Source organism: Opisthocomus hoazin, chromosome 1, assembly GCF_030867145.1.
Source record: "Opisthocomus hoazin isolate bOpiHoa1 chromosome 1, bOpiHoa1.hap1, whole genome shotgun sequence".
NCBI lineage: Eukaryota > Metazoa > Chordata > Aves > Opisthocomiformes > Opisthocomidae > Opisthocomus > Opisthocomus hoazin.
In genome coordinates this window covers 45,564,333-45,578,863 of record NC_134414.1, presented here as the reverse complement: position 1 = coordinate 45,578,863, position 14,531 = coordinate 45,564,333, and the positions used below count along the sequence as shown (strand labels likewise).

Sequence of the window (14,531 nt, the reverse complement as noted above, 5' to 3'; positions counted from 1 at the left end):
TTATTTAGTATCTTGCTGTATCGGGATTTTGAATGAGGTCATCCTAATTATGAGTCATTTCACAGCTGAGTGACTTTATTCTGCTATTAGTGAGAGTGATACTAGTCCTCTTTAGTCACTTGTATATCTGTTACTGCCAGCAAGTGTCCTTTCTTTCTTCCACCACAATAGTTAAGGTCTTTCTTTCTAGCTGCTATTTGTTTCAGCACAGTAAACATCAGAATAAAACAGACTCAGCTTACTACGTGTGGGGGAGGAGGCAGAAGGAAGAGCAGGAGTGTGCTTAGGTGAATTTTGGCCTTATCCACATGCAAGAATCATATTATTCTCAATGCTGGATGTTGGGAATACAATGTCAATTGGTTGATACCTTCATTTCCTCAATCTAAAGAGAGCATGGAATAGGATATAGGGCAAATAATTCTGCTGCCTGATGTAAGATTAGAAGTTTGTGAAAGGTGAGTATGCTTTTACAGTTTACCATAGAATTAAATTGCATTTACTGGTGGGTAAAAATATTGTGAACTAATTTCACCAGTTCATTTCAGACCTTTTTATTTAAACGGAAGGAAGAAAATTATGGTGTTATAGCTCATTCATCCATGATTTCACGCTCCTACACCCTAGGAAACAATAGGCAAATCTCAACGGTTTCTCCGTGGTAAAACATTTTTAATTAACAAATAATTCTGAAGCTGCACATTCAAAACAAATCCTCATTAAGCAAGCCATATTGTCACTTCCAATCACAGCACTTTCAGATTTCTCTGTGACTACATGCATAGGTTCACTTCTCACAGCGGCTTTCTCTCCAAAGAGAGAAGCGAGTCAGTCCTGAACACTGTTGTTGTTTCTTGCCAGTTAGACTAGCATACAAATTGAGCCAAGTATGCCTTTGTGGAAGCATTTCAGTCCACAGCTCATGAGACTTATAAATAGAAACTAAAGAGTGAGTGCTGAAAAATGTGAGGGAATGTCAAACAAATATGCATTTAGTGTAATGGAAGTATGGTCAAAAATAGTGTTTTCCGGTTATGACTTTAACAGCCAGAGTGAAAAACAGAAACTTGAATGTCTTTTGTAATGTCAGTTTGGTTTTAATTCATAAAGAAGAGAAGCAATTAAAACTCCTGGGCTAGGATAAAGAGGATATAAATAAAACAAACAGGAAAAAATGGAACCACATTTCCAAAAGATGTAAAAAACCTTGGCAAAGTTGATTGAAAAAAGTTGTATAGGAAGCATAGATTTTGTTTCCAATTACTTTGATCTTCTTTCCTCTAACAGGACTATATCCCATACTTGTGTGGATGTCTTGTCAAGACGTCCTCTCTCCGTACCTGCTTGCAAGTTGCCATGATATATTCACTAAGAACAAAGTATATTTAATCGTCATTTTAATGTTGCAGAATCTAGCACCCAGAAGCCAGTATTAATGCTGTTATTGGAAACTCAGTTCATCATGGCTGTGCGCAGGAATTACAATGTGGTCTTTGATTACCTTTTCATATATCAGTCATTATTTCCAGAGAAGCTTGATCCTATTCAGTGCACAAAGTATTCAGTCCAAGTTAACGAGCTAACTTCAGTATTTGCCTTCTTCCTTCTTCGCTGTATGTTGATGTTCCTTGTTGCAGTGTTCATATCCTGTTTTGAAGAAAGAGCTATTAGTTTTCTCATGGAATTTGCTATGACATTTATCACTACCGTATCTGAATGCTTTGCAAATATTAACATGTTTATTCTTCAGTACAGAATCAAAAGGATGTTAGTAGCTTTTACAGCTTTGAAGGAGTGGAGCATGAGCCACTGTTGCATGCGTGATCTCAACTCTCAGACCTTAAATTAACCATTCAGGAAATAAAGAACAGAAACTAAAAGGGAAATTACCTGACTTAAGTAACATTTCATCCTACTTAAGGAAGGTCATGTAGATATTGGTTTTAGTCAATGGAAAGTAAGTGCCACTGACAGGAAGTGATTCATCCCTTCTTAAGGGTAATGTCTTAAACATGACATCCTTGGCAAATGCCCATTTCTCTCCACTGACTTGAAATGTAACCTATTCTTTTCACCCTAATTGGTCATTTGAAGAAAGTGTAACAACTTGCGTAGTCCCATATACATATTTTGTATGGTGAAGGCAAGGACAACATTTAATTCACAGTAGGATTCATCATATAGTTTTCCAGGGGGCATTTTTTTAATCCTTTAATCTATATCTTTTAATACCTACATTTAAAACAAATTATTCATTTCTGATCACTGTAATACTATTCACTACTAAATTTTGATTAATCCCCAGGAGAGTTCATCAGTCAGGGAGTGTTTTCTCTTAGACAGTTTCTTTTCTCAGTGGATTTCTCCTTGTCTCTCCCATCCATTTCCTAGTCCTAACTGTGAAGGCCAGCTGACGGCTTTTCCCCCAATTCCTTTTAACACCTGCATTCTTTCACCACCTTCCTCTTCTCCCTTATTGAACCAATACCTGTTCTTATTTTGTCCTTGGCTTTCAATACAGCCTTGATCTTATCCACTACCTTTGTGCTGCTTTTCATTTCATTCTTCTTTCCTTCCTACAGGTGTCAGACTGCTTCCCTGACTCCAGACTTCCTCTTTTCATCCAGTTTCAGTCATAGGAAGAAAGTTTTTACAATAAGGGTGGTGTAACACTGGAACAGATTTCTCATCGAAGTAGTGGAGGACCCATCCCTGGAAACATTCAAGGCCAGGTTGGACAGGGCTCTGAGCAACCTGGTCTAGTTGAAGATATCCCTGCTCACTGCAGGGGGGCTGGGCTAGATGACCTCTAAAAGTCCCTTCCAACCTAGAGTATTCTATGATTCCACGATTTTATGATATGTCCTGTTACGTTTTTTCTTCTAGACTCAGCTTCCCTGCCACTTTCCTAGTCACAGTGCACATGCCTTGCATCCTCTGCAGAGGTCTGGCTCATGTCCCGATGGCAGTCTATTACTTAGAATCATAGAATTGTTTGGGTTGGAAGGGACCATAAACATCATCTAGTTCCAACCCCCCTGCCATAGGCAGGGACACCTTCCACTACACCGCATTGCTTAAAGCGCCATCCAACATGGCCTTGAACACTTCCAGGGAAGGGGCATCCACAGCTTCTCTCGAGAACCTGTGGCAGGACCTCACCTCCCTCATAGTGAAGAATTTCCTTCTTATATCTAATCTAAATCTACCCTCTTTAGTTTAAAGCAATTGCCCCTTGTCCTATCCCAACATGCCCTTGTAAAATGTCTCTCTAGCTTTCTTGTAGACCCCCTTCAGGTACTGGCAGGCTGCTAGCAGGTCTCCCTGGAAACTTCTCTTCTGTGGGATGAATAACTCCAACTCTCTCAGCCTGTCCTCACAGGAGAGGTGCTTCAGCCCTCAGAACAGTTGTGTGGCCCTCCTCTAGACCCGCTCCAACAGATCCATGTCTTTCTTGCGCTGAGAGCTCCAGAGCTGGACTCTGTGGGGTCTCACCGGAGTAGAGTGGCAGAATCACTTCCCTCGACCTGCTGGCCATGGTTATCTTGATGCAGCCCAGGATACGGTTGGCCTTCTGGGCTGCAAGTGCACATTGGTGGGTCATGTTGAGCTTCTGGTCAACCAGCACCCCCATGTCCTTGGCCTTGTTGAACTTCATGATGTTCGCACAGGCCCACCTCTCAAGTCTATTAAGGTCCTTCTGCATGGCATCCCTCCCCTCCAGTGTATCAACTGCACCACACAGCTTGGTGTTGTCGATAAACTTGCTGAGGGTGCACTCACTCCCACTGTCCATGTCACCAACAAAGATGCTAAACAGTGCTGGTCCCAATACCAACCCCTGAGGAATGTCACTTGTCACTGGGCTCTGGGTGGACACTGAGCCATTGACCACAACTCTTTGAGTGTGACCATCCAGCCAATTCCTTATCTGTTGAGTGGTCCATCCATCAAATCCATGTCTCTCCAAGTCAGGGTGTCAGTGTCAAATGCTTTGTACAAGTCCTGGTAGATGACATTAGTTGCTTTTCCCTGATCCACCAGCACCATGACCCTGCTGCAGAAGACCACAAAATTTCTCAGGCACAATTTACCCTCAGTGAAGCCATGTTGGTTGTCACCAGTCATATCCTTTTTCTCCATGTGCCTTAGCATAGTTTCCAGCAGGGTCTGCTCCAGGATCTTGCTGGGCACAGAGGTGAGACTGACTGGCCTGTAGTTCCCTGGGTCTAGCTTTTTTCCCTTTTCAAAAATGGGAGTTATGTTTCTTCTTTCCCAGTCAGTGGGAATTCACTGGACTACCACAGCTTCTCAAATAGGGTAGATAGTGGTTAGTGACTTTATCCTCCAGTTCCCTCAGGACTCATGGATGCATTTCATCAGGTCCCATGGACTTGTGCACCTTCCGGTTCCTAAGATGGTCTCGAACCTGATCTTCTACAGCGAGCCATTCTTCATTCTCCCAGTCCCTGCCTTTGCCTTCTGCGGCTTGGGAAGTGTAGCTGGAACACTTGTCAGAGAAGACTGAGGCAAAAAAGTCATTCAGTATTTCAGCCTTCTCCATATGCTAGGTAACCAGGTCTCCCTTTTCTTTCCAGAGAGGGTCCATATTTTCCCCAGCCCTCCTTTTACCACCAATGTGAGAAAAGCTCCTTACATCTTTCTCCAAAAGACAAAAAGAATTCTTGTTTCTCCATAAATGACCATATTCTTGAACAAAGTAATACATTAAAAATGACATTTGGGCTTATTTTCCTGGATTTTTACTTTTAAAAGGAGAGAAATCAAGAATTAAAAAAAAAAATCATATTTAAAAACATCATGAAGTCTTGTTGGTAAGGTAGCTGTCTTGGTAACTCATCTGCCCCAAATCAACTGTGCTGCAATTTGCAGGAAAGAAGCAGTCCTATAGTGTTTATGTTCTTCAGTCTTCCATAGTGTAAACTGCTGCAGAGCAAAATTAACCTCCTTCTCGTCACTCTCTTACTCCTCAGAGAGTTTTGAATAGCAGCAGGAAAATATGACAATAGACCCTTGTCAGTTTAAAGTCTGCTGTAGCCTGTCAAATCTTTGGGTTACAGCAGTGGTACTCCAGCTACCTGTCTGCTGATTTAGAAAGCAAGCACCACATTGCCTTCATTCAGTTTATAGTTTTGAGACTTTCTTTTCAGAAATTTTTAAAAAGCCCAGATTCTTCAGAAGCTGATAAGGGCCTGGAAGGAGTGAATATATTCACTAAGAACTCAGAGCAAATTTCCAGATTGACATTAATTTGATTCAGCCATATGAGTGGACTCGAATTAAGTATTACATTGCATTTTGATATCCTGATATTTCTTTATGATGAATATCTCACAGAGTGTAACGAAATTAACCCAAGTACTAGAAACATCACAAGAAAGCGATCCTGCTGAGTGTTCAAATGAATGAACATAGATAGGCAAATAGATACTTTTAACATTTGTGTCTCAGAGGAATTGCGTAGGTGAGTATTGCCATGTAGGAAGCTAAAGCATTAGCCACTTAGAAACTATGCTCCTTCTAAGATTTTTACAAGAATTTTTTCTGCCTATGCACAGATATGGTTTGTATTATTGACATTACCTAGAGGATTGCATACAATAACGCTTCATATGAGTATCAGATAGAATCCTAATCTTGAAATCTTCTATTACCTGTAGCTTTCTTGTCACTTCAAAACAAAATGGCAAGTGAAGGAAGATCTTTACCCTGTCAGGTTTCACTGATGTATTGCAGCTCCTGTAGTGTTCTCCTGAAGTGTCAGAATGCTGTGCTGAATTTAGGCACCATTCAAAAATATCAGCCAGTTCACTACCCTCCACACCTATTCTTTACTTTAAAGTGTTTCAGAAATAAGCTGTTGTGGAGGAATTGCTTTGTCCAAATGCTTTAAAGACAACAATTGTGGAGAAATCAAACTGCCCTTTCTCTCCTTGGCCTGGGAGGACTTGAATATTCTACCTGTCTCTGCAGCCAACTCCACTGGAATTTGAAGAATTACTTCAAAGTTTGATTGTCGGTACTCCAACCCCTGTTAAACTCTGGACAATGCTTGGGGAATTAGTTTCAGAGCAATGTTTAGGGTCTACAGGAGCATGTCTGTTTAATCTGGCAAAAGCCATCTCAGCTGTATTATTAAGCCACTGAGAGAATTTTCAAATGCTGGTTTCTGTGTTCTTCTTCCTTCTGGCATCAATCCCGAATTGCTCCCAGATCAGAGAGATGTGAAAGTCCCTTATGATTAAGGGTCTTTTTGTGAGAGTTTGTGGGTTGCCCTGTGCCAGACCACTGCCTTTCTTTTCTGTAAAACCCTTCACCCACAGATGACAGACAGTAGAGTGACTGCATGACAGCTGTTAGAAGGAAGGCGAAAGAGAGAAGGCTGTCATTGGAGTGTTAGCAGATTCAGACATATGTGACTATTCTTCCATACTTATCCCAAGGAGACATAATGGCCACTGAACTGGCAGGTTTTACTTCACATAATCACTGCCATTTAGGCATTGGAAGAGAGAAAAACTTTAAGGCATCTCAGGTCATCTGCCTTAGTTGGAAGCTATCCTTGTTATTTCGCTCTGCTGGTGCTCAAGCTGCTGCAACTTGCGGTTTTCAAGTGTTGGTAAACAATCTGAGAATAGATGACACTATTGATTAAAGCAAATAGGACAATGGTTAAAATTTCTGCTATCCTAACTCTTCTATACTCAGCAAACTCTAAAAAAATTTGAAATTATGCTGTTGGATCCGTGCATTTTGATGTGAACATCTGTATACTGCAACTCTCTATCTGATTAATTAATATATCTTTTACTTGGTAGGACGCACTCATCTGAAAAAAAAAAAAAAACAACGACAGCAAGGGTTTAAAACAATGTTTAGACACCCTTACTTTTAACACAACATATTATTCTGGTTCTAAATCATCATTGCCTGCTTTGCCTTAGAAAAGGCAAAGCATAGAAGCTTATGGATTGGTCATTTCTTCACCAAAGTGTGCCTAAAAGATAGGAAACCTGTTTCTGGAGTTTACAGAGAAATTGTTGCTAGGCAGAAGGATTAGGATTTTGCAAAATAGTTTTGTTTTATAAATTCTTGGATTTCAGCTCAGTCCTGTTTCATGTCAGTCTTAAAAACACTTAAAAACTGTTATTTGTACAAGTTTGGGGAGATATCTGTGAAATAAACCTTCCAAACTGCTTGCATTACCTATTAGCATAGTGCCTTTTTTCCAAGATGGATGGTGCTTACTGGTTCATAAGTGAGATTGTTTCCTGATTTGCATTAACAAGGCTCAGAAACTTATTATCAATATGGTTTTCTATTTCTAGAAATTTTGGAGAGTTTGGTCAGGATCCTGATGCAGCACTGGTATATCAGGTTATATAAACTATGGATTTTGTGTGCCAAAATCATTGAAATTAGGTACGTAGGTGTTTTAGTTAAAGATACTGATAGACAAAAAACCAACCCACAAACCTCGAGGATGGTATGCAAACATGTAAACCTAGTCAAATTTTCCTGGATGGCAATCCTGAAAGTTTACTGTTGTAGTACTGTGCATGAAACAGGGACGGTTTTTTAAACTTAAAAAGTTATGTAGGCATACAACTTTCATTTAGATTATATTCTTGCAAGTGGATACACTTGCTTCTTTGACATGATTGTGATTCTATAGATGTGTGTGTACGGTCATAGTCTGTATCAACACATATAATTTATAAGTGTACCCGGTGTTATGTTGTGTAAGCACTTTTGAATTCAGAACGCTCTTAATCATGGATAATAGATTTATTAAAGAAAGTAAAAATATATTTGTAATAAATGGAAATGAAAATGGATCTGTTCTTTTCTCCAAAACAAAGCATAAATGCTGAGAATAGTAAGTGTTCTAATTGTAATTCCAGAAACCTCTCATGGTATTTCTTATTTATTTATTTAGCAAAATACATGTGAAAAATTCAACTCCCCAATCTAATTAATTCTGCTCACTAAGATTCTGACTGGCAAGTCTTCTCCAAGCTGAGCTTTTGTGGTTTTGCTGTTCATATTTCTTAATTATTTTGGTCAGAAAACTCTCTCTATGCTCATTTGCCTCAATTAATTTCACTCAGTTATGACTGGATCCCAAGCAAAAGTCTTTTAAGAAGAGTTTTCCATTAGTTTCTGCTTCTTTTACCCTCTAGACACTTTCATTGATTTTGCCAACATATCTGCTTTTTTGGCACACCTGCTTTTGCTGCCTAGATTTTGCTAGTTCTCTTAGAATCAAGCATGAGCAGCTTGCAACCAAATGCCTGATTAAAAAGTTAGCAGACCTTGAGTGCAATTACTTCAGCTCTATGGCATTCACACATTAAACCCAGTGTTAATTATTTCCCATTTTTGTAACGATCCTTATAATAGGATAAAACCAGAAGAGATCATTTCTTGAAGTTAAAACAGCAGAAAATAAAGACATTTACTCTGATTAATCATCTCAGTATGAAATTAAACACAATCACATGTAAACGTAGAGAGTCTTTGTGCTAGATACCAGTAAAAATTGTCATTGGTGCTGTTTGAAGTATTTATTCTGGAGGCTGGCACAACGCAAATATTTATCATATTTAAGTCTAGACAGAAAGCAGGATTGAATAAAGAAGTTTTTGAGTTGCTGGTTTGGAGGAGTTTCACACCATTATTTATATACACAATCTTTGAATATTATCATAGATAAATATCCATATCATGTAGCATGTATAAATATTCGTAATTTTCCAGAAATGAAGAGTTGCATGGTTTCATTTGGACTACTTATGTATGGTATCATATCATTCTAGTAATGATTTTTGTATGTTTGAAGAAATCTTAGTTAAAAATGTCTTTAATGTGGTAATAAAGAATAACCTGAAAACACAGTGAGGGTGAGTGGTATTACAGACTAATAACCTCTTCTAAGATTAAAACAACCCCTGTAATTATTAGAAAAGTTACATTTAGGTATTTTCACAACCATTTAATAGAAGCATTTATGCAGAACATCCTGTTCTCACCATTACTTGACAATGGGTCTTCATATGTTTATTTTCCCAAAGATGTCCTAGCTCTTTGCAGGTAGATGACTACTGGATTTTACAAGGAAATGTCTAAAGTTGGGAGAAATAAATGTCATTTCTACTTGTTATTGTTTTAGAAATCACAGCATGAAAAAGAATCTATTTTTTTTTTAAAAGGGAAATATATCTCTAGAAGCAACCAGAGAGCATAATGATTTAGATCCATCAAGCAGGGCACATAGCTAACCATAGTAATCATACGGAGCTGTTACTTCTGCCGTTGTTATTTCCCCATGGTTCTCTTGTTGTCTTTACTTCATCCAATCTTCAGACTGTAAATTTTGGAGGGAACAACATTCTTTCCTCTGTTATTTGAGCATTACTTCTCACAATGTCACTCTTCCATTTTCCATCCTTCCTCTGCTAGGTCTTAGGCCTTTTACAATCAAATAAATGGAAATTATAAACTTATTTCTTCTACCTCAAATTATAAAATAATAAAATATTTCTATCTCTGGATAGTGTTTGCCATCTGAGCATCTCAAATTTGTTTGCAAATATCATGTTAGCTTTTGTAAGCATCATGCCTTGCTGAAAAAAGGCACCATCTTTCCCACTTATCAATAAACAAAAATGTTGACTGTTTCACATCACTGCCAGCTGACAGCAGCTGGCCACTGTCAGGAGGTTCTCGGTACCTGGAAGATAGACCCCAGGTATCTGATTCTGAATGAAATGGGAAACTTTCAGTTGATTACAGTGACTCACATTTTATTACGCATGAAATCTGTCACAGTCAGTCTTCGAGCTCCGTGTCCTGTACTTTAACCACATGATCATCCTCCATCCCCTGGGTGAGAATGACTACTTATATTCTTTCACATGTTGGCTTCTCTGTCATTTTCAGTTTAGCTTAGAAACCCAGTATCATGAATTCTTTAAGATGTTACTTGTCTGACCTGGCCTCTGATTTTAATTGTTAAGATTCAGGCTAGCATTCCATATGGTCCCTCTACAAGGGCTGAACACACTGGACCTGATTGGTATTTTGCCATTTCTAAGGGAAGTGCCAGCTGTTAGTCCTTTTGCTTGTTACTGAATACCATTTGAGATGATACAGGTGGGCAAAGTCCTAAAGGATATTGGGCATTATTGATCTGGTGAATATCTGTAGCCAGTGTTATTGAATAAGCAGTTTCACCTATGCCTTATAGTCATCTCACAGAAAACAAACAAACAAAAAAAAGACAAAAGAAAAAAAATCAAGAAATTAGAGCGCATCTGTCTTTCTTTTCCTTCCATCTGTCAACCCAAGGCATGTACCACATCAATTTTTTCCTAGTGTGGGAAACATTTGGCTTCCTCATTATGAAGTTAACTATGTATAATTTCATGTTGGATTATTTTTGTTACTTTTACTGTTGTTATTAGGACTGCTATTCAAAATATATTATCCAGAGGGTTTCTAGTTGTCATTCTAGAGATTTTGAACTGTGCGTTTTCCTAAGAAATAACGATAAATAACCTTGCCTCTATGGAGCAAAAGCCCATACCCTCTAGCCTTTTTCACAGTGCACACAAGGCATTTTTCTAATCTGTTATATATACATGTTTTAGATTCTTGTTTTCATGAGATGCGGAATGAATTATTTAATCATTATGATTGTATTCCTTTCAAGAATACTAGTTGTAATAAAATCTATGACGATTCCCAAGGAAAAAGATAATTTTGTGATAAGGACTTATCCAAATGTAGTCTTACCTACTTTATTCCCTAGTTCCAGGATATCTTCTAGAGAAATGCCTGATACCAAAATCAGTAATCTGCATGGTTACAGCTGTTGTCACTCTGCATTAGTGCAAAGTGTGTGCTGTTTTAAGGAGCAAAGGAAATACATCAGTGCCAAGTGGGACTTTTGTAACTATTCTATAACCTACATATACATGAGGACTGGTCTGGCCAAACGTGGTGCATGCTTGACACTTTAGTAGTTTGCCCATTCTGTCTTTGCATAGTGGAAGTATTAATTCAATGATTACCTGTCGGTAAAATCCACAAACCTTGCTGCAGTGGAAGGCTTCCATTACCTTCTGAAGGATAACTGCAAAATTTGGCCTTTAATGAAACATGCCTGTCATTTCACACCAAAATGTCGATCTCGCTTTGACTGCAGCATAATTTCTCATTAGGCTTTTTTTGGCTATTTTGTTATCACAGAATCATAGAATTGCAGAATGTTAGGGGTTGGAAGGGACCTCTGTGGGTCATCTAGTCCAACCCTCCTGCCGAAGCAGGGTCACCTACAGCAGGCTGCACAGGACCTTGTCCAGGCGGGTCTTGAATATCTCCAGAGAAGGAGACTCCACCACCTCCCTGGGCAGCCTGTTCCAGTTCTCTGTCACCCTCAGAGGGAAGAAATTCTTCCTCATGTTCAGACGGAACTTCCTATGGTTCAGTTTGTGCCCATGGCCCCTTGTCCTGTCACTGGGCACTACTGAAAAGATCTTGGCCCCATCTCCTGACACCCACCCTTCAGATATTTGTAAGTATATATTAGGTCCCCTCGCAGCATTCTCTTCTTCAAGACTGAACAAGCCCAGCTCCCTCAGCATCCCCTCGTAAGAGAGATGTTCCAGTCCCCTTACCATCCTTGTAGCCCTCCGCTGGACTCTCTCCAGTAACTCTTCATCTTTCTTGAACTGGGGAGCCCAGAACTGGACAGAGTACTCCAGATGAGACCTCACTAGGGCAGTGTAGAGGGGAAGGAGAACCTCCCTCGTCCTGCTGGCCACACTCTTCCTAATGCATCCCAGGATGCCGTTGGCCTTCTTGGCAGCCTGGGCACACTGCTGGCTCATGGTTAACCTGTCATCCAGCAGGACGCCCAGGTCCCTCTCCGCAGAGCTGCTCTCCAGCAAGTCCACCCCAAGCCTGTACTGATGCATGGGGTTGTTCCTCCCCAGGTTGAACCTCACCAGGTTCCTCTCTGCCCAACTTTCCAGCCTGTCCCGGTCTCGCTGAATGGCAGCACAGCCTTCTGGTGTATCCACCACACCTCCCATTTTGGTGTCATCAGCAAACTTTCTGAGGGTACATTCTAACTCTTCATCCAGGTCATTGATGAAGAAGTTAAACAAGGCTCAGCCCAGTACTGACCCCTGAGGGACACCACTTGTTACCAGCCTCCAACTAGACTCAGCGCCGCTGACGACAACCCTCTGAGTTCTGCCATTCAGCCAGTTCTCAATCCACTTCACCGGCCACTCATCCAGTCCATACTTTCCGAGCTTCCCTAGGCGAATGATAAGGGAGACTGTGTCAAAAGCCTTGCTGAAGTCTAGGTAGACAAAATCCACGGCTCTCCCTTCGTCTACCCAGCCAGTCATGTCATCGTAGAAAGCTATTAGATTGGTCAGGCATGATTTCCCCTTGGTGAATCCATGCTGACTACTCCTGATAACCTTCTTTTCCTCCACTTGCTTCATGATGGCCTCCAGGATAAGCTGCTCCATCACCTTTCCCGGGATGGAGGTGAGGCTGACCGGCCTGTAGTTCCCTGGGTCCTCCTTCTTGCCCTTTTTGAAGATTGGAGTGACATTGGCCTTTCTCCAGTCCTCGGGCACCTCTCCTGTCCTCCAGGACCTCTCAAAGATGATGGAGAGTGGCTCAGCAATGACATCCGCCAGCACCCTCAGCACTCGTGGGTGCATTCCATCGGGGCCCATGGATTTGTGGATGTCCAGATCGCTTAAGCGATCCCTCACACAGTCCTCCTTGACCAAGGGAAAGTCGTCCTCTCTGTAGGCTTCTTCTCTTACCTCCGGGGCCTGGGGTTTCTGAGGGCCTGCCTTGGCACTGAAGACTGAAGCAAAGAAGGCATTCAGTAGCTCTGCCTTCTCAGCATCCTCCGTCACCAGGACACCCGCCTCATTCAGCAGCATCCCCACATTGTCCCTAGCCTTCCTTTTGCTGCTGATGTAGTTGAAGAAGCCCTTGTTGTTGTTTCTGACATCCCTTGCCAGCTTCAATTCCAGGTGAGCTTTGGCCTTCCTCGTCGCATCCTTGCATGTTCTCACCACGTTTCTGTACTCTTCCCAAGTGGCCTGCCCCTCTTTCCACATTCCATGGACCTTTCTCTTCCACCTGACCTCCGCTAGAAGCTCCTTGTTTAATCATGCAGGTCTCCTGCCTCCTTTGCTCCATTTCTTTCTTAGGGGGATGCACCGCCCCTGAGCATGGAGGAAGTGTCATTTAAAAAGCGACCAGCACTCTTGGATCCCCCTGCCTTAGAGAGCCCTGGCCCACAGGATTCCTCCCAGTAACTCCTTGAAGAGGGAAAAGTCAGCCCTCCTGAGGTCCAAGGTTTTGATCCTGTTTATCGCCCTGCTTCCTCCACGCAGGATCCTGAACTCGACCATTTCATGGTCACTGCAGCCGAGTCTACCTCCGACCTTCACATCCTCCACCAGTCCCTCCTTGTTTGTTAATACAAGGTCCAGCAGAGTGCCTTTCCTTGTTGGTTCCTCCACCACTTGCATCAGAAAGTTATCATCGATGCTCTGTAGGAACCTCCTGGATTGCGCCTGCCTAGCTGTATGGTCTTCCCAGCTGATGTCAGGGTGGTTGAAGTCCCCCATGAGAACCAGGGCCTGTGACTGTGAGGCTGCTTGCAGCTGCCTATAGAAGGCCTCATCAACCTCCTCCTCCTGGTCAGGTGGCCTGTAGTACACACCCACTGTAATGTCACCTATGTGAGCCTGTCCCTTAATTCTAACCCACAAGCTCTCAACTCGTTCCTCATTTGCCCCCAGGCCAAGCTCAATGCATTCCAGTTGCTTCCTCATATATAGAGCAACCCCACCACCTCTCCTTGTTGGTCTGTCTTTCCTAAAGAGTCTGTAGCCATCCATGACAGCACGCCAGTCATGCGAGCTGTACCACCACATTTCTGTGATGGCAACCAAGTCGTAGCCATCCTGCTGTATAATGGCTTCCAGCTCCTCCTGTTTATTGCCCATGCTACGTGTGTTGGTATAGATACACTTGAGCTGTGCTGTCAATCTCACCCCTGACCCTGGCATGCCAAGCCTGGGCTCATCCCTAGTGAGCAGGGCGATGTCCCCTTCCCCCTTCGAACCTAGTTTAAAGTCCTCTCAGTGAGCCCCGACAACTCGTGGCCAAGAATCCTTTTTCCCCTTTGAGATAGCTTCAGAAGTTGAGGGCATGCTTCATATATAGTTAATTAATTGCACGTAAGAATTTGATCTCCATTTAGAAATTAGAAAGATAAGCTGTTCAAAGAATATGCATTTATTTAATTCTAAGAAGTTCAAGCACTGGAATTTGCACACACGCACAAAACACTGACACACAAAACCCTTAAACTCAAACCTGATTATTTAATATGCTTAAAGCTTGTTTAAAAAGCCATAATCAGATTTAAATTTTTATATCCAAAGAACACTGATGAGCAC

At 41.5% G+C, this 14,531-nt stretch overlaps 1 protein-coding gene across 6 annotated transcripts in view; it reads left to right on the top strand.

The window, feature by feature from the left end:
• PCDH9 (protocadherin 9) overlaps nucleotides 1–14,531 on the top strand; it is a 731,424-nt gene that overhangs the window by 442,957 nt on the left and 273,936 nt on the right. The window lies entirely within an intron of this gene.